The sequence below is a fragment of the Octopus bimaculoides genome, chromosome 20, assembly GCF_046866305.1.
Source record: "Octopus bimaculoides isolate indiv1 chromosome 20, ASM4686630v1, whole genome shotgun sequence".
NCBI lineage: Eukaryota > Metazoa > Mollusca > Cephalopoda > Octopoda > Octopodidae > Octopus > Octopus bimaculoides.
In genome coordinates, this window is record NC_142947.1 from 34,769,969 (window position 1) to 34,791,242 (window position 21,274).

A 21,274-nucleotide genomic window follows, 5' to 3' on the forward strand; every position below is an offset into this window, starting at 1 on the left:
GGGAACATGAAGCAGAGCAACTGTTACTGGGATTTGATGGCAGCAAGAACATGAAGCAGAGCTACTATTACTTAGATTTCGTGACAGCAAGAACATGCAGCAGTGCAACTGTGACTGGATTGTGGAGCAGAGCAACTATGGCTTTGGTGGCAATAGGTGTGTGAAGTAGAGCAACTGCAGCCAGAATTTCGTGATGACAGCAAGTTGGAGCAGAGCAAAGCAACTGTGACTGGGGTTTGGTGACAGCAGGAACATGGAGCAGAGCAACTGCGACCAGAATGTGATGTCAACAAAGTAGAACAGGAACATGGAGCAGAACAATTATGACTGGAATCTGTAAACTACGGAGCATGGAGCAGAACTGCTGTGAAGTCAGTTTGGTGACAAGAAGAGTGATTGTGACTGATGCAGAAAAGGGGCGGCTATGATATAGAGGTGTTGACAGTAGGAACAAAAGTAAGAGCAAGTGTAACAGAATGTGGTGGCAACAGCAAGATAGAGCAGAGCAACTGTCTGTGATTTGGAGGTGGTTACAGCAGAAACATGGAGCAAAGCAACTGTGGCTTAGACTTAGTGGCAACAAGACCATGAAGCAGAGCAACAGTGACTGGAATGTGGTAACAACAGCAAGGTGGAACAGGGCAACTGTGACTGGGATTTGGTGGCAGCAGAAACATGGAACAGAGAAACTATGACTTGAACATGAAGCAGAGCAGCTGCAAGCAGCATGTGGTAACAACTACAAGTTCTAGCTGAGCAACTGTGTGTGGGTTTTGATGACAAGAAGCTGGTGACATCAAAGTGGAGCAGAGAAACTTTGGCTTAGATTTGGTGACAGCAAGAACATGCAGCAGTGCAACTGTGACTGGAATGTGGTAACATCAGCAAGACAGAACAGAGCAACTGTAACTGGGATTTGGTGACAGCAGGAACATGAATCAGAGCAAGTGTGAGTTGGGTTTGATGACAGCAAGATCATAGAGCAGAGCTACTATTACTTAGATTTGATGACAGCAAAAACATGGAGCAGAGCTACTATTACTTAGATTTCGTGACAGCAAGAACATGCAGCAGTGCAACTGTGACTGGAATGTGGTAACATCAGCAAGACAGAACAGAGCAACTGTGACTGGGATTTGGTGACAGCAGGAACATGAAGCAGAGCTACTATTACTTAGATTTGGTGACAGCAAGAACATGAAACAGAGCTACTGTGACTGGAATGTGATAACAACAGCAAGATGGAACATAGCAACTGTGAGTGAGATTTGATGACAGCAAGATCATAGAGCAGAGCTACTATTACTTAGATTTGGTGACAGCAGAAACATGAAGCAGAGCAACTGTGAGTGGGATTTGATGACAGCAAGGTCATAGAGCAGAGCTACTATACTTAGATTTGGTGACATCGGGAACATGAAGCAGAGAAACTGACTAGAATGTGGTAACAGCAAGATGGAACAGAGCAACTGTGATTGGGATTTGGTGACAGCGGGAACATGAAGCAGAGTAACTGCGACTGGTATTTGATGATAGCAAGAACATGGAGCAGCGCAACTGTGACTGGAATGTGGTAACAACAGCAAGACGGAACAAAGCAACTGTGACTGGGATTTGATGATAGCAAGAACATGGAGCAGAGCTACTATTACTTAGATTTGATGACAGCAAGAACATGAAGCAGAGCAACTGTGACTAGGATTTGATAACAGACATATGGAGCAGAACAAGTATGACTGCGATTTGATGACAGCAGCAACATGGAGCACAGAAACTGTAACCAGAATGTGGTGACATCTACAAGTTCTAGCAGAGCAACTTTCTGGGTTTTGATGACAAGAAGCTGGTGACAACATCAAGGTGGAGCAGAGCAACTATGGCTTAGGTGGCAATAGGTGTGTGAAGTAGAGCAACTGCAGCCAGAATTTTGTGATGACAGCAACTGTGACTGGGATTTGGTGACAGCGGGAACATGAAGCAGAGCAACTGTTACTGGGATTTGATGGCAGCAAGAACATGAAGCAGAGCTACTATTACTTAGATTTCGTGACAGCAAGAACATGCAGCAGTGCAACTGTGACTGGATTGTGGAGCAGAGCAACTATGGCTTTGGTGGCAATAGGTGTGTGAAGTAGAGCAACTGCAGCCAGAATTTCGTGATGACAGCAAGTTGGAGCAGAGCAAAGCAACTGTGACTGGGGTTTGGTGACAGCAGGAACATGGAGCAGAGCAACTGCGACCAAAATGTGATGTCAACAAAGTAGAACAGGAACATGGAGCAGAACAATTATGACTGGAATCTATAAACTAAGGCGCATGGAGCAGAACTGCTGTGAAGTCAGTTTGGTGACAAGAAGAGTGATTGTGACTGATGCAGAAAAGGGGCGGCTGTGATATAGAGGTGTTGACAGTAGGAACAAAAGTAAGAGCAAGTGTAACAGAATGTGGTGGCAACAGCAAGATAGAGCAGAGCAACTGTCTGTGATTTGGAGGTGGTTACAGCAGAAACATGGAGCAAAGCAACTGTGGCTTAGAGTTAGTGGCAACAAGACCATGAAGCAGAGCAACAGTGACTGGAATGTGGTAACAACAGCAAGGTGGAACAGGGCAACTGTGACTGGGATTTGGTGGCAGCAGAAACATGGAACAGAGAAACTATGACTTGAACATGAAGCAGAGCAGCTGCAAGCAGCATGTGGTAACAACTACAAGTTCTAGCTGAGCAACTGTGTGTGGGTTTTGATGACAAGAAGCTGGTGACATCAAAGTGGAGCAGAGAAACTTTGGCTTAGATTTGGTGACAGCAAGAACATGCAGCAGTGCAACTGTGACTGGGATTTGATGACAGCAAGAACATGGAGCAGAGCTACTATTACTTAGATTTCGTGACAGCAAGAACATGCAGCAGACCAACTGTGACTGGAATGTGGTAACAACAACAAACGGAACAGAGCAACTGTGACTGGGATTTTGTGACAGCAAGAACATGAAACAGTGCAACTGTGACTGGAATGTGGTAACAACAGCAAGACGGACCAGAGCAACTGTGACTGGGATTTGGTGACTGCAAGAACATGGAAGAGAGCTACTATTACTTAGATTTGGTGACAGCAAGAACATGCAGCAGACCAACTGTGACTGGAATGTGGTAACAACAGCAAGACAGAACAGAGCAACTGTGACAGCAGGAACATGAAGCAGAGCTACTATTACTTAGATTTGGTGACAGCAAGAACATGCAGCAGTGCAACTGTGACTGGGATTTGATGACAGCAAGAACATGAAGCAGAGCAACTGTGACTGGAATGTGGTAACAACAGCAAGACGGACCAGAGCAACTGTGACTGGGATTTGATGGCAGCAAGGTCATAGAGCAGAGCTACTATACTTAGATTTGGTGACATCGGGAACATGAAGCAGAGAAACTGACTAGAATGTGGTAACAGCAAGATGGAACAGAGCAACTGTGATTGGGATTTGGTGACAGCGGCAACATGAAGCAGAGTAACTGCGACTGGTATTTGATGATAGCAAGAACATGGAGCAGCGCAACTGTGACTGGAATGTGGTAACAACAGCAAGACGGAACAAAGCAACTGTGACTGGGATTTGATGATAGCAAGAACATGGAGCAGAGCTACTATTACTTAGATTTGATGACAGCAAGAACATGAAGCAGAGCAACTGTGACTAGGATTTGATAACAGACATATGGAGCAGAACAAGTATGACTGCGATTTGATGACAGCAGGAACATGGAGCACAGAAACTGTAACCAGAATGTGGTGACATCTACAAGTTCTAGCAGAGCAACTTTCTGGGTTTTGATGACAAGAAGCTGGTGACAACATCAAGGTGGAGCAGAGCAACTATGGCTTAGGTGGCAATAGGTGTGTGAAGTAGAGCAACTACAGCCAGAATTTTGTGATGACAGCAACTGTGACTGGGATTTGGTGGCAGCGGGAACATGAAGCAGAGCAACTGTGATTGGAATGTGGTAACAACAGCAAAATGGAACAGAGCAACTGTGACTGGGATTCGGTGACAGCGGGAACATGAAACAGAGCAATTGTGACTGGGATTTGATGGCAGCAAGAACATGGAGCAGAGCTACTATTACTTAGATTTGGTGACAGCAGGAACATGAAACAGAGCAACTGTGACTGGGATTTGATGACAGCAAGAACATGAAGCAGAGCAACTGTGACTAGGATTTGATAACAGACATATGGAGCAGAACAAGTATGACTGAGATTTGATGACAGCAGGAACATGGAGCACAGAAACTGTAACCAGAATGTGGTGACAACTGCAAGTTCTAGCAGAGCAACTGTCTGGGTTTTGATGACAAGAAGCTGGTGACAACATCAAGGTGGAGCAGAGCAACTATGGCTTAGGTGTGTGAAGTAGAGCAACTGCAGCCAGAATTTCGTGATGACAGCAAGTTGGAGTAGAGCAAAGCAACTGTGACTGGGGTTTGGTGACAGCAGGAACATGGAGCAGAGCAACTGCGACCAGAATGTGATGTCAACAAAGTAGAACAGGAACATGGAGCAGAACAATTATGACTGGAATCTGTAAACTACGGAGCATGGAGCAGAACTGCTGTGAAGTCAGTTTGGTGACAAGAAGAGTGATTGTGACTGATGCAGAAAAGGGGCGGCTATGATATAGAGGTGTTGACAGTAGGAACAAAAGTAAGAGCAAGTGTAACAGAATGTGGTGGCAACAGCAAGATAGAGCAGAGCAACTGTCTGTGATTTGGAGGTGGTTACAGCAGAAACATGGAGCAGAGCAACTGTGGCTTAGACTTAGTGGCAACAAGACCATGAAGCAGAGCAACAGTGACTGGAACGTGGTAACAACAGCAAGGTGGAACAGGGCAACTGTGACTGGGATTTGGTGGCAGCAGAAACATGGAACAGAGAAACTATGACTTGAACATGAAGCAGAGCAGCTGCAAGCAGCATGTGGTAACAACTACAAGTTCTAGCTGAGCAACTGTGTGTGGGTTTTGATGACAAGAAGCTGGTGACATCAAAGTGGAGCAGAGAAACTTTGGCTTAGATTTGGTGACAGCAAGAACATGCAGCAGTGCAACTGTGACTGGGATTTGATGACAGCAAGAACATGGAGCAGAGCTACTATTACTTAGATTTCGTGACAGCAAGAACATGCAGCAGACCAACTGTGACTGGAATGTGGTAACAACAACAAACGGAACAGAGCAACTGTGACTGGGATTTGGTGACAGCAAGAACATGAAGCAGAGCAACTGTGACTGGAATGTGGTAACAACAGCAAGACGGACCAGAGCAACTGTGACTGGGATTTGGTGACAGCAAGAACATGCAGCAGACCAACTGTGACTGGGATTTGATGACAGCAAGAACATGAAGCAAAGCAACTGTAACTTAGATTTGGTGACTGCAAGAACATGGAAGAGAGTTACTATTACTTAGATTTGGTGACAGCAAGAACATGCAGCAGACCAACTGTGACTGGAATGTGGTAACAACAGCAAGACAGAACAGAGCAACTGTGACAGCAGGAACATGAAGCAGAGCTACTATTACTTAGATTTCGTGACAGCAAGAACATGCAGCAGACCAACTATGACTGGAATGTGGTAACAACAGCAAACGGAACAGAGCAACTGTGACTGGGATTTGATGACAGCAAGAACATGAAGCAGAGCAACTGTGACTGGAATGTGGTAACAACAGCAAGACGGACCAGAGCAACTGTGACTGGGATTTGATGGCAGCAAGATCATAGAGCAGAGCGACTATTACTTAGATTTGGTGACAGCAAGAACATGCAGCAGAGCAACTGTGACTGGAATGTGGTAACAACAGCAAGATGGAACAGAGCAACTGTGACTGCGATTTGGTGACAGCTGGAACATGAAGCAGAGCAACTGTGACTGGAATGTGGTAAGAACACCAAGATGGAATAGAGCAACTGTGACTGGGATTTGATGGCAACAAGAACATGGAGCAGAGCTACTATTACTTAGATTTGGTGACAGCAAGAACATGAAACAGAGCTATTACTTAGATTTAATGACAGCAAGAACATGATACAGAGCAACTGTGACTGGGATTTGATGACAACAAGAACATGAAGTAGACCAACTGTGATTGGAGTGTGATAACAACAGCAAGATAGAACAGAGCAACTGTGACTGAGATTTGATGATATCAGGAACATGAAGCAGAGAAACTGACTGGAATGTGGTAACAGCAAGATGGAACAGGGCAACTGTGACTGGGTTTTGATGACAGCAAGAACATGGAGCAGAGCTGCTATTACTTAGATTTGGTGACAGCAAGAACATGCAGCAGTGCAACTGTGACTGGAATGTGGTAACATCAGCAAGACAGAACAGAGCAACTTTGACTGGGATTTGGTGACAGCAAGACAGAACAGAGCAACTTTGACTGGGATTTGGTGACAGCAGGAACATGAAGAAGAGCAACTGTGAGTGGGATTTGATGACACCAAGATCATAGAGCAGAGCTACTATTACTTAGATTTGGTGACAGCAGAAACATGAAGCAGAGCAACTGTGAGTGGGATTTGATGACAGCAAGATCATAGAGCAGAGCTACTATACTTAGATTTGGTGACATCAGGAACATGAAGCAGAGAAACTGACTGGAATGTGATAACAGCAAGATGAAACAGAGCAACTGTGATTGGGATTTGGTGACAGCGGGAACATGAAGCAGAGCAACTGTGACTGGGATTTGATGGCAGCAAGAACATGGAGCAGAGCAACTGTGACTGGAATGTGGTAACAACAGCAAGACGGAACAGAGCAACTGTGACTGGGATTTGATGACAGCAAGAACATGGAGCAGAGCTACTATTACTTAGATTTGGTGACAGCAAGAACATGCAGCAGTGCAACTGTGACTGGAATGTGGTAACATCAGCAAGACAGAACAGAGCAACTATAACTGGGATTTGGTGACAGCAGGAACATGAAGAAGAGCAACTGTGAGTGGGATTTGATGACACCAAGATCATAGAGCAGAGCTACTATTACTTAGATTTGGTGACAGCAGAAACATGAAGCAGAGCAACTGTGAGTGGGATTTGATGACAGCAAGATCATAGAGCAGAGCTACTATACTTAGATTTGGTGACATCAGGAACATGAAGCAGAGAAACTGACTGGAATGTGATAACAGCAAGATGAAACAGAGCAACTGTGATTGGGATTTGGTGACAGCGGGAACATGAAGCAGAGCAACTGTGACTGGGATTTGATGGCAGCAAGAACATGGAGCAGAGCAACTGTGACTGGAATGTAGTAACAACAGCAAGACGGAACGGAGCAACTGTGAGTGGGATTTGATGACACCAAGATCATAGAGCAGAGCTACTATTACTTAGATTTGGTGACAGCAGAAACATGAAGCAGAGCAACTGTGAGTGGGATTTGATGACAGCAAGATCATAGAGCAGAGCTACTATACTTAGATTTGGTGACATCAGGAACATGAAGCAGAGAAACTGACTGGAATGTGATAACAGCAAGATGAAACAGAGCAACTGTGATTGGGATTTGGTGACAGCGGGAACATGAAGCAGAGCAACTGTGACTGGGATTTGATGGCAGCAAGAACATGGAGCAGAGCAACTGTGACTGGAATGTGGTAACAACAGCAAGACGGAACAGAGCAACTGTGACTGGGATTTGATGACAGCAAGAACATGGAGCAGAGCTACTATTACTTAGATTTGGTGACAGCAAGAACATGCAGCAGTGCAACTGTGACTGGAATGTGGTAACATCAGCAAGACAGAACAGAGCAACTATAACTGGGATTTGGTGACAGCAGGAACATGAAGAAGAGCAACTGTGAGTGGGATTTGATGACACCAAGATCATAGAGCAGAGCTACTATTACTTAGATTTGGTGACAGCAGAAACATGAAGCAGAGCAACTGTGAGTGGGATTTGATGACAGCAAGATCATAGAGCAGAGCTACTATACTTAGATTTGATGACAGCAAGAACATGAAGTAGACCAACTGTGATTGGAGTGTGATAACAACAGCAAGATAGAACAGAGCAACTGTGACTGAGATTTGATGATATCAGGAACATGAAGCAGAGAAACTGACTGGAATGTGGTAACAGCAAGATGGAACAGAGCAACTGTGACTGGGTTTTGATGACAGCAAGAACATGGAGCAGAGCTGCTATTACTTAGATTTGGTGACAGCAAGAACATGCAGCAGTGCAACTGTGACTGGAATGTGGTAACATCAGCAAGACAGAACAGAGCAACTTTGACTGGGATTTGGTGACAGCAAGACAGAACAGAGCAACTTTGACTGGGATTTGGTGACAGCAGGAACATGAAGAAGAGCAACTGTGAGTGGGATTTGATGACACCAAGATCATAGAGCAGAGCTACTATTACTTAGATTTGGTGACAGCAGAAACATGAAGCAGAGCAACTGTGAGTGGGATTTGATGACAGCAAGATCATAGAGCAGAGCTACTATACTTAGATTTGGTGACATCAGGAACATGAAGCAGAGAAACTGACTGGAATGTGATAACAGCAAGATGAAACAGAGCAACTGTGATTGGGATTTGGTGACAGCGGGAACATGAAGCAGAGCAACTGTGACTGGGATTTGATGGCAGCAAGAACATGGAGCAGAGCAACTGTGACTGGAATGTAGTAACAACAGCAAGACGGAACAGAGCAACTGTGACTGGGATTTGATGACAGCAAGAACATGGAGCAGAGCTACTATTACTTAGATTTGGTGACAGCAAGAACATGCAGCAGTGCAACTGTGACTGGAATGTGGTAACATCAGCAAGACAGAACAGAGCAACTATAACTGGGATTTGGTGACAGCAGGAACATGAAGAAGAGCAACTGTGAGTGGGATTTGATGACACCAAGATCATAGAGCAGAGCTACTATTACTTAGATTTGGTGACAGCAGAAACATGAAGCAGAGCAACTGTGAGTGGGATTTGATGACAGCAAGATCATAGAGCAGAGCTACTATACTTAGATTTGGTGACATCAGGAACATGAAGCAGAGAAACTGACTGGAATGTGATAACAGCAAGATGAAACAGAGCAACTGTGATTGGGATTTGGTGACAGCGGGAACATGAAGCAGAGCAACTGTGACTGGGGTTTGATGGCAGCAAGAACATGGAGCAGAGCAACTGTGACTGGAATGTGGTAACAACAGCAAGACGGAACAGAGCAACTGTGAGTGGGATTTGATGACACCAAGATCATAGAGCAGAGCTACTATTACTTAGATTTGGTGACAGCAGAAACATGAAGCAGAGCAACTGTGAGTGGGATTTGATGACAGCAAGATCATAGAGCAGAGCTACTATACTTAGATTTGGTGACATCAGGAACATGAAGCAGAGAAACTGACTGGAATGGGGTAACAGCAAGATGGAACAGAGCAACTGTGATTGGGATTTGGTGACAGCGGGAACATGAAGCAGAGCAACTGTGACTGGGATTTGATGGCAGCAAGAACATGGAGCAGAGCAACTGTGACTGGAATGTGGTAACAATAGCAAGACAGAACAGAGCAACTGTGACTGGGATTTGATGACAGCAAGAACATGGAACAGAGCTACTATTACTTAGATTTGGTGACAGCAAGAACATGCAGCAGTGCAACTGTGACTGGAATGTGGTAACATCAGTAAGACAGAACAGAGCAACTTTGACTGGGATTTGGTGACAGCAAGAACATGAAGCAGAGCAACTGTGACTGGAATGTGGTAACAACAGCAAGACGGAACAGAGCAACTGTGACAGCAGGAACATGAAGCCGAGCAGCTGTGACTGGAAGGTGGTAACAACAGCAAGACGGAACAGAGCAACTGTGACTGGGATTTGGTGACAGCGGGAACATGAAGCAGAGCAACTGTGACTGGAATGTGGTAAGAACACCAAGATGGAATAGTGCAACTGTGACTGGGATTTGATGGCAACAAGAACATGGAGCAGAGCTACTATTACTTAGATTTGATGACAGCAAGAACATGAAGCAGAGCAACTGTGACTGGGATTTGATGACAGCAAGAACATGAAGTAGACCAACTGTGATTGGAGTGTGATAACAACAGCAAGATAGAACAGAGCAACTGTGACTGAGATTTGATGATATCAGGAACATGAAGCAGAGAAACTGACTGGAATGTGGTAACAGCAAGATGGAACAGAGCAACTGTGACTGGGTTTTGATGACAGCAAGAACATGGAGCAGAGCTGCTATTACTTAGATTTGGTGACAGCAAGAACATGCAGCAGTGCAACTGTGACTGGAATGTGGTAACATCAGCAAGACAGAACAGAGCAACTTTGACTGGGATTTGGTGACAGCAGGAACATGAAGAAGAGCAACTGTGAGTGGGATTTGGTGACAGCAGAAACATGAAGCAGAACAACTGTGAGTGGGATTTGATGACAGCAAGAACATAGAGCAGAGCAACTGTGACTGAGATTTGATGATATCAGGAACATGAAGCAGAGAAACTGACTGGAATGTGGTAACAGCAAGATGGAACAGAGCAACTGTGACTGGGTTTTGATGACAGCAAGAACATGGAGCAGAGCTACTATTACTTAGATTTGGTGACAGCGAGACAGAACAGAGCAACTTTGACTGGGATTTGGTGACAGCAGGAACAGGAAGCAGTGTAACTGTAACTGGGATTTGGTGACAGCAAGAACATGAAACAGAGGTACTATTACTTAGATTTCAGTGACAGCAAGAACATGAAGCAGAGCAACTGTGACTGGAATGTGGTAACAACAGCAAGACGGAACAGAGCAACTGTGACAGCAGGAACATGAAGCCGAGCAACTGTGACTGGAAGGTGGTAACAACAGCAAGACGGAACAGAGCAACTGTGACTGGGATTTGGTGACAGCAGGAGCATGAAGCAGAGCTACTATTACTTAGATTTCCTAACAGCAAGAACATGAAACAGAGCTACTGTGACTGGAATGTGATAACAACAGCAAGATGGAACATAGCAACTGTGAGTGAGATTTGATGACAGCAAGATCATAGAGCAGAGCTACTATTACTTAGATTTGGTGACAGCAGGAACATGAAGCAGAGAAACTGACTAGAATGTGGTAACAGCAAGATGGAACAGAGCAACTGTGATTGGGATTTGGTGACAGCGGGAACATGAAGCAGAGTAACTGCGACTGGTATTTGATGACAGCAAGAACATGAAGCAGAGCAACTGTGACTAGGATTTGATAACAGACATGGAGCAGAACAAGTATGACTGCGATTTGATGACAGCGGGAACATGGAGCACAGAAACTGTAACCAGAATGTGGTGACATCTACAAGTTCTAGCAGAGCAACTTTCTGGGTTTTGATGACAAGAAGCTGGTGACAACATCAAGGTGGAGCAGAGCAACTATGGCTTAGGTGGCAATAGGGGTGTGAAGTAGAGCAACTGCAGCCAGAATTTTGTGATGACAGCAACTGTGACTGGGATTTGGTAACAGCGGGAACATGAAGCAGAGCAACTGTTACTGGGATTTGATGGCAGCAAGAACATGAAGCAGAGCTACTATTACTTAGATTTCGTGACAGCAAGAACATGCAGCAGTGCAACTGTGACTGGATTGTGGAGCAGAGCAACTATGGCTTTGGTGGCAATAGGTGTGTGAAGTAGAGCAACTGCAGCCAGAATTTCGTGATGACAGCAAGTTGGAGCAGAGCAAAGCAACTGTGACTGGGGTTTGGTGACAGCAGGAACATGGAGCAGAGCAACTGCGACTAAAATGTGATGTCAACAAAGTAGAACAGGAACATGGAGCAGAACAATTATGACTGGAATCTATAAACTAAGGCGCATGGAGCAGAACTGCTGTGAAGTCAGTTTGGTGACAAGAAGAGTGATTGTGACTGATGCAGAAAAGGGGCGGCTGTGATATAGAGGTGTTGACAGTAGGAACAAAAGTAAGAGCAAGTGTAACAGAATGTGGTGGCAACAGCAAGATAGAGCAGAGCAACTGTCTGTGATTTGGAGGTGGTTACAGCAGAAACATGGAGCAAAGCAACTGTGGCTTAGACTTAGTGGCAACAAGACCATGAAGCAGAGCAACAGTGACTGGAATGTGGTAACAACAGCAAGGTGGAACAGGGCAACTGTGACTGGGATTTGGTGGCAGCAGAAACATGGAACAGAGAAACTATGACTTGAACATGAAGCAGAGCAGCTGCAAGCAGCATGTGGTAACAACTACAAGTTCTAGCTGAGCAACTGTGTGTGGGTTTTGATGACAAGAAGCTGGTGACATCAAAGTGGAGCAGAGAAACTTTGGCTTAGATTTGGTGACAGCAAGAACATGCAGCAGTGCAACTGTGACTGGGATTTGATGACAGCAAGAACATGGAGCAGAGCTACTATTACTTAGATTTGGTGACAGCAAGAACATGCAGCAGACCAACTGTGACTGGAATGTGGTAACAACAACAAACGGAACAGAGCAACTGTGACAGCAGGAACATGAAGCCGAGCAACTGTGACTGGAAGGTGGTAACAACAGCAAGACGGAACAGAGCAACTGTGACTGGGATTTGGTGACAGCAGGAGCATGAAGCAGAGCTACTATTACTTAGATTTCCTAACAGCAAGAACATGAAACAGAGCTACTGTGACTGGAATGTGATAACAACAGCAAGATGGAACATAGCAACTGTGAGTGAGATTTGATGACAGCAAGATCATAGAGCAGAGCTACTATTACTTAGATTTGGTGACAGCAGAAACATGAAGCAGAGAAACTGACTAGAATGTGGTAACAGCAAGATGGAACAGAGCAACTGTGATTGGGATTTGGTGACAGCGGGAACATGAAGCAGAGTAACTGCGACTGGTATTTGATGACAGCAAGAATATGAAGCAGAGCAACTGTGACTAGGATTTGATAACAGACATGGAGCAGAACAAGTATGACTGCGATTTGATGACAGCAGGAACATGGAGCACAGAAACTGTAACCAGAATGTGGTGACATCTACAAGTTCTAGCAGAGCAACTTTCTGGGTTTTGATGACAAGAAGCTGGTGACAACATCAAGGTGGAGCAGAGCAACTATGGCTTAGGTGGCAATAGGTGTGTGAAGTAGAGCAACTGCAGCCAGAATTTTGTGATGACAGCAACTGTGACTGGGATTTGGTGACAGCGGGAACATGAAGCAGAGCAACTGTTACTGGGATTTGATGGCAGCAAGAACATGAAGCAGAGCTACTATTACTTAGATTTCGTGACAGCAAGAACATGCAGCAGTGCAACTGTGACTGGATTGTGGAGCAGAGCAACTATGGCTTTGGTGGCAATAGGTGTGTGAAGTAGAGCAACTGCAGCCAGAATTTCGTGATGACAGCAAGTTGGAGCAGAGCAAAGCAACTGTGACTGGGGTTTGGTGACAGCAGGAACATGGAGCAGAGCAACTGCGACCAAAATGTGATGTCAACAAAGTAGAACAGGAACATGGAGCAGAACAATTATGACTGGAATCTATAAACTAAGGCGCATGGAGCAGAACTGCTGTGAAGTCAGTTTGGTGACAAGAAGAGTGATTGTGACTGATGCAGAAAAGGGGCGGCTGTGATATAGAGGTGTTGACAGTAGGAACAAAAGTAAGAGCAAGTGTAACAATGTGGTGGCAACAGCAAGATAGAGCAGAGCAACTGTCTGTGATTTGGAGGTGGTTACAGCAGAAACATGGAGCAAAGCAACTGTGGCTTAGACTTAGTGGCAACAAGACCATGAAGCAGAGCAACAGTGACTGGAATGTGGTAACAACAGCAAGGTGGAACAGGGCAACTGTGACTGGGATTTGGTGGCAGCAGAAACATGGAACAGAGAAACTATGACTTGAACATGAAGCAGAGCAGCTGCAAGCAGCATGTGGTAACAACTACAAGTTCTAGCTGAGCAACTGTGTGTGGGTTTTGATGACAAGAAGCTGGTGACATCAAAGTGGAGCAGAGAAACTTTGGCTTAGATTTGGTGACAGCAAGAACATGCAGCAGTGCAACTGTGACTGGGATTTGATGACAGCAAGAACATGGAGCAGAGCTACTATTACTTAGATTTCGTGACAGCAAGAACATGCAGCAGACCAACTGTGACTGGAATGTGGTAACAACAACAAACGGAACAGAGCAACTGTGACTGGGATTTTGTGACAGCAAGAACATGAAACAGTGCAACTGTGACTGGAATGTGGTAACAACAGCAAGACGGACCAGAGCAACTGTGACTGGGATTTGGTGACAGCAAGAACATGCAGCAGACCAACTGTGACTGGGATTTGATGACAGCAAGAACATGAAGCAAAGCAACTGTAACTTGGATTTGGTGACTGCAAGAACATGGAAGAGAGCTACTATTACTTAGATTTGGTGACAGCAAGAACATGCAGCAGACCAACTGTGACTGGAATGTGGTAACAACAGCAAGACAGAACAGAGCAACTGTGACAGCAGGAACATGAAGCAGAGCTACTATTACTTAGATTTGGTGACAGCAAGAACATGCAGCAGAGCGACTGTGACTGGAATGTGGTAACAGCAGCAAGATGGAACAGAGCAACTGTGACTGCGATTTGGTGACAGCGGGAACATGAAGCAGAGCAACTGTGACTGGAATGTGGTAAGAACACCAAGATGGAATAGAGCAGCTGTGACTGGGATTTGATGGCAACAAGAACATGGAGCAGAGCTACTATTACTTAGATTTGGTGACAGCAAAAACATGAAACAAAGCTACTATTACTTAGATTTGATGACAGCAAGAACATGAAGCAGAGCAACTGTGACTGGGATTTGATGATATCAGGAACATGAAGCAGAGAAACTGACTGGAATGTGGTAACAGCAAGATGGAACAGAGCAACTGTGACTGGAATGTGATAACAACAGAAAGATGGAACAAAGTAACTGTGAGTGGGGTTTGATGACAGCAAGATCATAGAGCAGAGCTACTATTACTTAGATTTGGTGACATCAGGAACATGAAGCAAAGATACTATTACTTAGCTTTGGTGACATCAGGAACATCAAGCAGAGCAACTGTGATTGGAATGTGGTAACAACAGCAAGATGGAACAGAGCAACTGTGACTGGGATTTGGTGACAGCGGGAACATGAAGCAGAGCAATTGTGACTGGGATTTGATGGCAGCAAGAACATGGAGCAGAGCTACTATTACTTAGATTTGGTGACAGCAGGAACATGAAGCAGAGCAACTGTGACTGGGATTTGATGACAGCAAGAACATGAAGCAGAGCAACTGTGACTAGGATTTGATAACAGACATATGGAGCAGAACAAGTATGACTGCGATTTGATGACAGCAGGAACATGGAGCACAGAAACTGTAACCAGAATGTGGTGACATCTACAAGTTCTAGCAGAGCAACTTTCTGGGTTTTGATGACAAGAAGCTGGTGACAACATCAAGGTGGAGCAGAGCAACTATGGCTTAGGTGGCAATAGGTGTGTGAAGTAGAGCAACTGCAGCCAGAATTTTGTGATGACAGCAAGTTAGAGCAGAGCAAAGCAACTGTGACTGGGGTTTGGTGACAGCAGGAACATGGAGCAGAGCAACTGCGACCAGAATGTGGTGTCAACAAAGTAGAACAGGAACATGGAGCAGAACAATTATGACTGGAATCTGTAAACTACGGAGCATGGAGCAGAACTGCTGTGAAGTCAGTTTGGTGACAAGAAGAGTGATTGTGACTGATGCAGAAAAGGGGCGGCAGTTTGGTGACAAGAAGGGTGATTGTGACTGATGCAGAAAAGGGGCGGCTGTGGTATAGAGGTGTTGACAGTAGGAACAAAAGTAAGAGCAAGTGTAACAGAATGTGGTGGCAACAGTAAGGTAGAGCAGAGCAACTTCAACTGGAGTCTGGTGACAGTAGGAAGAATAAAATGAGCAACTGTGATAGCATTGACAGAGAAGTGACTAGGATTTATTGACAACAAGAGCATGAAGCAAAGCAAATGTCACTGGGTTGTGGTGGCAATAGGAATATGGATGAGCTTTGAGTTCAGGTGACACTACAGAAGGAAGATGAAGTGGAACAGTCGTCAGGTGATGATGACTAGATGGAGTATAGCAACTTGACTGAGAATTGGTTTCAACAAGAATGTGGAGCAGAACAACTGTGATATGTGATGGCAACAAGGACATTGAGAAGAGCAACTGTGAGTAGAATGTGTTGATAACAGCAAGGTGGAGTAGAGCACTTATGACTAGACTGTGGAACATGGAGCAGAGTAACAGTGACTGGAGTGACATAACAACAGGAATGTGCAGCAAGGGACAGCAGGAAGATGGATGAGCAACTGTGACTGGCATGTAATGATATGAAGATACGTAAGTGCAACTCTACTTGAGAACTGATGATGATAAAGAGTAACTGCATGTGGTAATGACCACACCATGGAGCAGGGCAACAATGGCTAGGATCTGGTGAAAAGAGAAACATGGAGCAGAGCAACTGTGATGGATGTGTTGACAAAAATATGGAGAAGGGAAACTGTGACATAAAGGTGTTGACAACAGGAACAAACAGAAGAGCAACTATGACTAGAATGTGGTGACAATTGCAAAATGATGAATGGGACATGGAGCAGATCAATTTCAACTGGAGTGTAGTTACAGCAAGGGGAGGGAGCAAAGCAACTGTGAATTGAGGTGTCATGACCACAATTTGACATAGAACAGCAGTGACAGCAGAGCAACAATGACGTTTGTGACGGCAACTGGAAGATTTAAAGAGTAACTGAATGACATGTGACAACTGGTATATGGTGAAGACCAACTGGAATATGCAGACATGGAGCAGCTGTGACATAAAAGTGCTGACAACAGGAAGAAACAAAAGAGCAACTATGACCAGAATGTAATGAAAATAGCAAGATGGAGTGGAGCATCTTTGACTGGAATGTGGTGATGAATGGAACATGGAGCAGAGCAACTTTAACTGGTGTATGATGGGAGCAGGAAGATGGAAATGAATGTTTGGCAAGAAAAGTATTTGAGAAGAGCAACTGTGGGCTATGGTCATCAAAGCAGCATGGAAGAAAGCAAGTGTGAGTTAAAGTGCAGGAAGATGGCAGAAAATGAAGTGGCAACGAGAACATGAAGCAGAGCAATGGTGACTTGGATTTGGTGACAACAGGAAGATGAAGAAGAGCAACTGTGATGGATGTGTTGGCAACAAGAACAAGGAAGAGCTGCTGTGACATGAATGTGTTGACATCAGGAACAAACAGAAGAGCGGCTGCGACTGGAATGTGGTGACAGCAGGAAGATAAAAGTGAGCAACTATGAATTGTGGTGGGGTGACCACAAGATGACATAAAAAGTGGTGACAGCATGGCAACAGAAAGATTGAAGTAGAGCAACTGTAGGATGTAGTGATCAGAAAAGAGCCATTGCATCTGGCATATGGTGACAATGAGTACATGGAAGAGAGCAGCTATACCATGAATGGAATATGGAAACTGCAGGAACATGAACAAAGCAAGTGTAACTTGGATTTGGTAACAGGAAGATGAAGAGCAGCTGACAGGTGTGTTGGCAATAAGAACGTGAAGAGCAGCTGTGAGATCGAGGTGTTGAGAACATGAACAGACAGAGAAGCAGCTGTGACTTGAATGTGATGAAAACAAGATGGAATGGAGCAGAGCAATTTTAACAGGAAATTGGTGACGACAAAAAGATTGGAGCAGAGCAACTGTGGGATATGGTGATCAGAGCATCATAGGAGAGAGCAACAATAAAAGGAATGTGACAACAGGAAGATGGATGATAGCAAGTGTTGGTTGAGTTGCTGAGACTGCAGGAAGATGAAGCAGAGGAAGTGTGATGTATGTGATGGCAACAAGATTTGGAGAACAGCTGTAAATGGTACATGGGAGAGAGTGACCATGACTGGAATGTGGAAAATACAGAAACATGGAGCAGAACAATCTTTACTGGAATATGGAGGCTGCAGGAACATGAAGCTGAGCAAATGTGACTTGGATTTGGTGACAACAGGAAAATAAAAAAAAAGCAACTGTGACTGGCATGAGGTGACAACTGGTACATGAGAGAGAGACCAACTGACTGGAATATGGAAACTACAAGAACATGGAGCAGGGCACCTGTGATGGCAACAGGAACATTGAAAAGAGTAGCTATGACTAGAGTATGGTGAGGTGACAACAGCAAGATGGAGTGGAACATAAAGCAGAGCAACTTTAACTGGAGTGTAGTGACAGCAGGAAGAGGGACATGAAAAACTGACTGACCAAGGGGACATGAAACGTGGAGCAGAGCAACAATGTCAGGAATATGGAAACTGCAGGAACGTGGTGCAAAGTAACTTTTACTGGAATATGGAGGCTACTGGAACATAAAGCAGAGCAAATGTGACTTGGATTTGGTGTCAAAAGGAAGAAGGAGAGCAACTGTGATGGATGTGTTGGCAAGAGGAACATAGAGGTGTTGACAACAGGAATAAACTGAAGAGCAAAAGTGAGCAGAATGTTAGGGTGGAACATGGAGCAGAGCAACTTGAACTGGTGTTGACGGCAGGAAGAGGGAGGTGATCGGCTGGGAATTGCGATGTCGTGACCACAATATGACATGGAACAGTGGTAACAGAAGCACAACAGTAACATCTATGATGACGAAGGTTTGAAGAACAACTTGTACATGTGAGAAAGCAACTGACAGGAACATGGAGCAGAACATTTGAGGCCAGAATGTGATGAAAACAGCTAGATGCAATAGAGCAACTATGACAGGAATGTGATGATAGCAGAATAATGGAACTGAGAGCAACCTCGATGTATGTGATGGCAGCAAAAAGATTGGAGTGGAGCAGCTGTGAGTTGAGATGCTGAGACTGCAGGAAAGTGAAGCAGAGCAGCTGTCAGAGGTGGCGGCAGCAATGGGAAGATTGAGAAAATAAGGTGTAATCAAGAGGATGTGGCTACATAAACATGGAGCAGAACAACTGACTGAGATTTGGTGGCAGCAGTGACATAGAATGGAATGCCTAAACTGAAATGGGACAAGAGGGTGAAGCAGAGCAACTGTGACTGGCATGTGGTAACAACTGGTACATGGAAGAGAGCAACCATGACTGAAATATGGAAACTGCAAGAACATAAAGTAGAGCTTGACATAAATATTTACTGGAATATGGTGGCTACAAGAACATGGAGAAGAGCAACTGTTAGCAGAATGTGGTGACAATAGCAAGATAGTGAGCAACTGAGTGGAACATCCTACAGAGCAGGAAGAAGGCAGTTAGAAACTGAATTGTGGTGTTGTGAGCTCAAGATGACAGAACTGGTAAAATAGAGGTGGTGGCAGCAGAGCAACTGTTACATGTGGTGGCAACAGGAAGATTTGAAGAAGAACTGTGACTGGAATGTGGTGACAAGGAAAACGTGTGGTAACAAGAAGATTAGAGTGGACTAGTTGTGGTGATCAGAGCAGCATGGAAGAGAATGATTTAGTCTAGAACATGGTAGAGAGCAACTGAGAGTTGAGGTGCTGGGAGGTGAAGCAAGGCAGCAGAGAGAGAGGTGGTAAAACAGGAAGATGGAGAAAATGAAGTGTAAATCAAGATTTGGTGGTAGCAGAACGACTGTGACTGGTATGTGGTGGCAATTGGTATATAGGGAGAGCAACTATGACTGGAACATGGAAACATGGTGCAGAGCAACTGTGACAACAGGAACATTGAGCTGAGTGAGTGTGACTTGGATTTGGTGATACTAGAACATGAGGAAAAGCAACTGTGATGGCAACAGGAACAGAGAAGAGCAGCTCTGACTAAGGTGTGTCGATAATATGAACAGACAGAATAGTAACTGACTAGAATGTGGTGACATGTGGACCATGAAGTAGGGTAGCTTTAACTAGAGAGTGGTGACAGCAGGAAGACAGTAACTGTGATGTATGTGGTGGCAACAGGAAAATTTGGGGAACAGCTGTAAGATGTGGTGATCAGAGCAGCATGGAAGATTTGAAGAATTGTGACTGGCATGAGGTGACAACTGATACATAGGAGAGAGCAACTATGACTGGAATATGGAAACTACAAGAACATGGAACAGGGCAACAGGGACATTGGAAAGAGTAGCTGTGACATAGAAGTGTTCACAACAGGAGCAAACAGAAGAGCAACTATGACTAGAACATGGTAACAACAGCAAGATGGAGTGTAGCAACTATGAGTGGAACATCAAGCAGAGCAACTGTAAAGCATGTAATGGCAACAGGAAGATTTGGAGAACAACTGTGACTAGGACGTGATCAGAAGAGCATGGAAGAGAGTGACTGTGGTTGGCATGTGGTGACAACTGGTACATGGAGAGAGAGTGACTGTGGTTGGAATATGGAGACTGCGGGAACATGGAGCAGAAGAATGTTTACTGAAGTGTCGTGACATTGAGAAGACGGAAATGGGACAACTGTACCTCAGAACTGGTGGTGGTAAAGAGTGACTGATGCTTGTGGTAACAAGAATGTAGAGCACAAAAAGCAGGTGACAACAGGATGATAGAGTCAAGTAACCATGATTCATATATCTTGGCAAAGAGTAGATGGATGGAAATTGAAAGTAGAATAATAAATTTGGTACATTGTTTGATTTTAATGAAGTTTAAGTTTTAAGTAATGAAGAAAAATAAAATGTATAATTTTTTCAAGTAAACTGTATTTTTTGCATCACACTTTTGTTGTAAGTTATATATGAAAAAATGTAATATATTAAGTAATTTCAAAATTTAAGAATTCAATGGAAAATAGGCCCAATAAATCAAAGATAATTACATTATTGTCATTTTATGTCAGCTTTTCCATACTGGTATAGATCAGGTTGTCACAGTTTGTTAGTTTTTAATTCCAAGTTATAGCCTACAGTTGAATACTTTAGTGACTTTTACTTAGGATAGGTGATACTCCATAACAGGTAATTGTAGCAATGTTTAATAATTCTCTTTGTATTGTATCAGCTAATGGTTACATTATCTAAATGAGTATTTTACTTCAGTGGCATGTTTAATATTGATTTTCCAAGTAATATTCTAAAGAAACATTTAAAATTTCTAACTGTATATTTTACTTGTAATTTTTTTTTTTTAATATATGAAGAATAAAGTTTTACTTGCAACATTTTTGTTTTTATTTCATTTCTTCTAA

At 44.1% G+C, this 21,274-nt stretch overlaps 1 long non-coding RNA gene across 3 annotated transcripts in view; it reads left to right on the forward strand.

Moving 5' to 3' along the window:
- The window catches only part of LOC106882367 (uncharacterized), a 102,577-nt gene extending 81,330 nt beyond the window's left edge, over nt 1–21,247 (forward strand). For all 3 annotated transcript variants that reach the window (XR_016237649.1, XR_016237648.1, XR_001410990.3), the window contains one exon: nt 1–21,247. This exon is cut by the window's left edge and continues 59,721 nt beyond it. This is a non-coding gene — a long non-coding RNA (uncharacterized LOC106882367).
- The last annotated feature ends 27 nt before the right edge of the window (nt 21,248–21,274 follow it).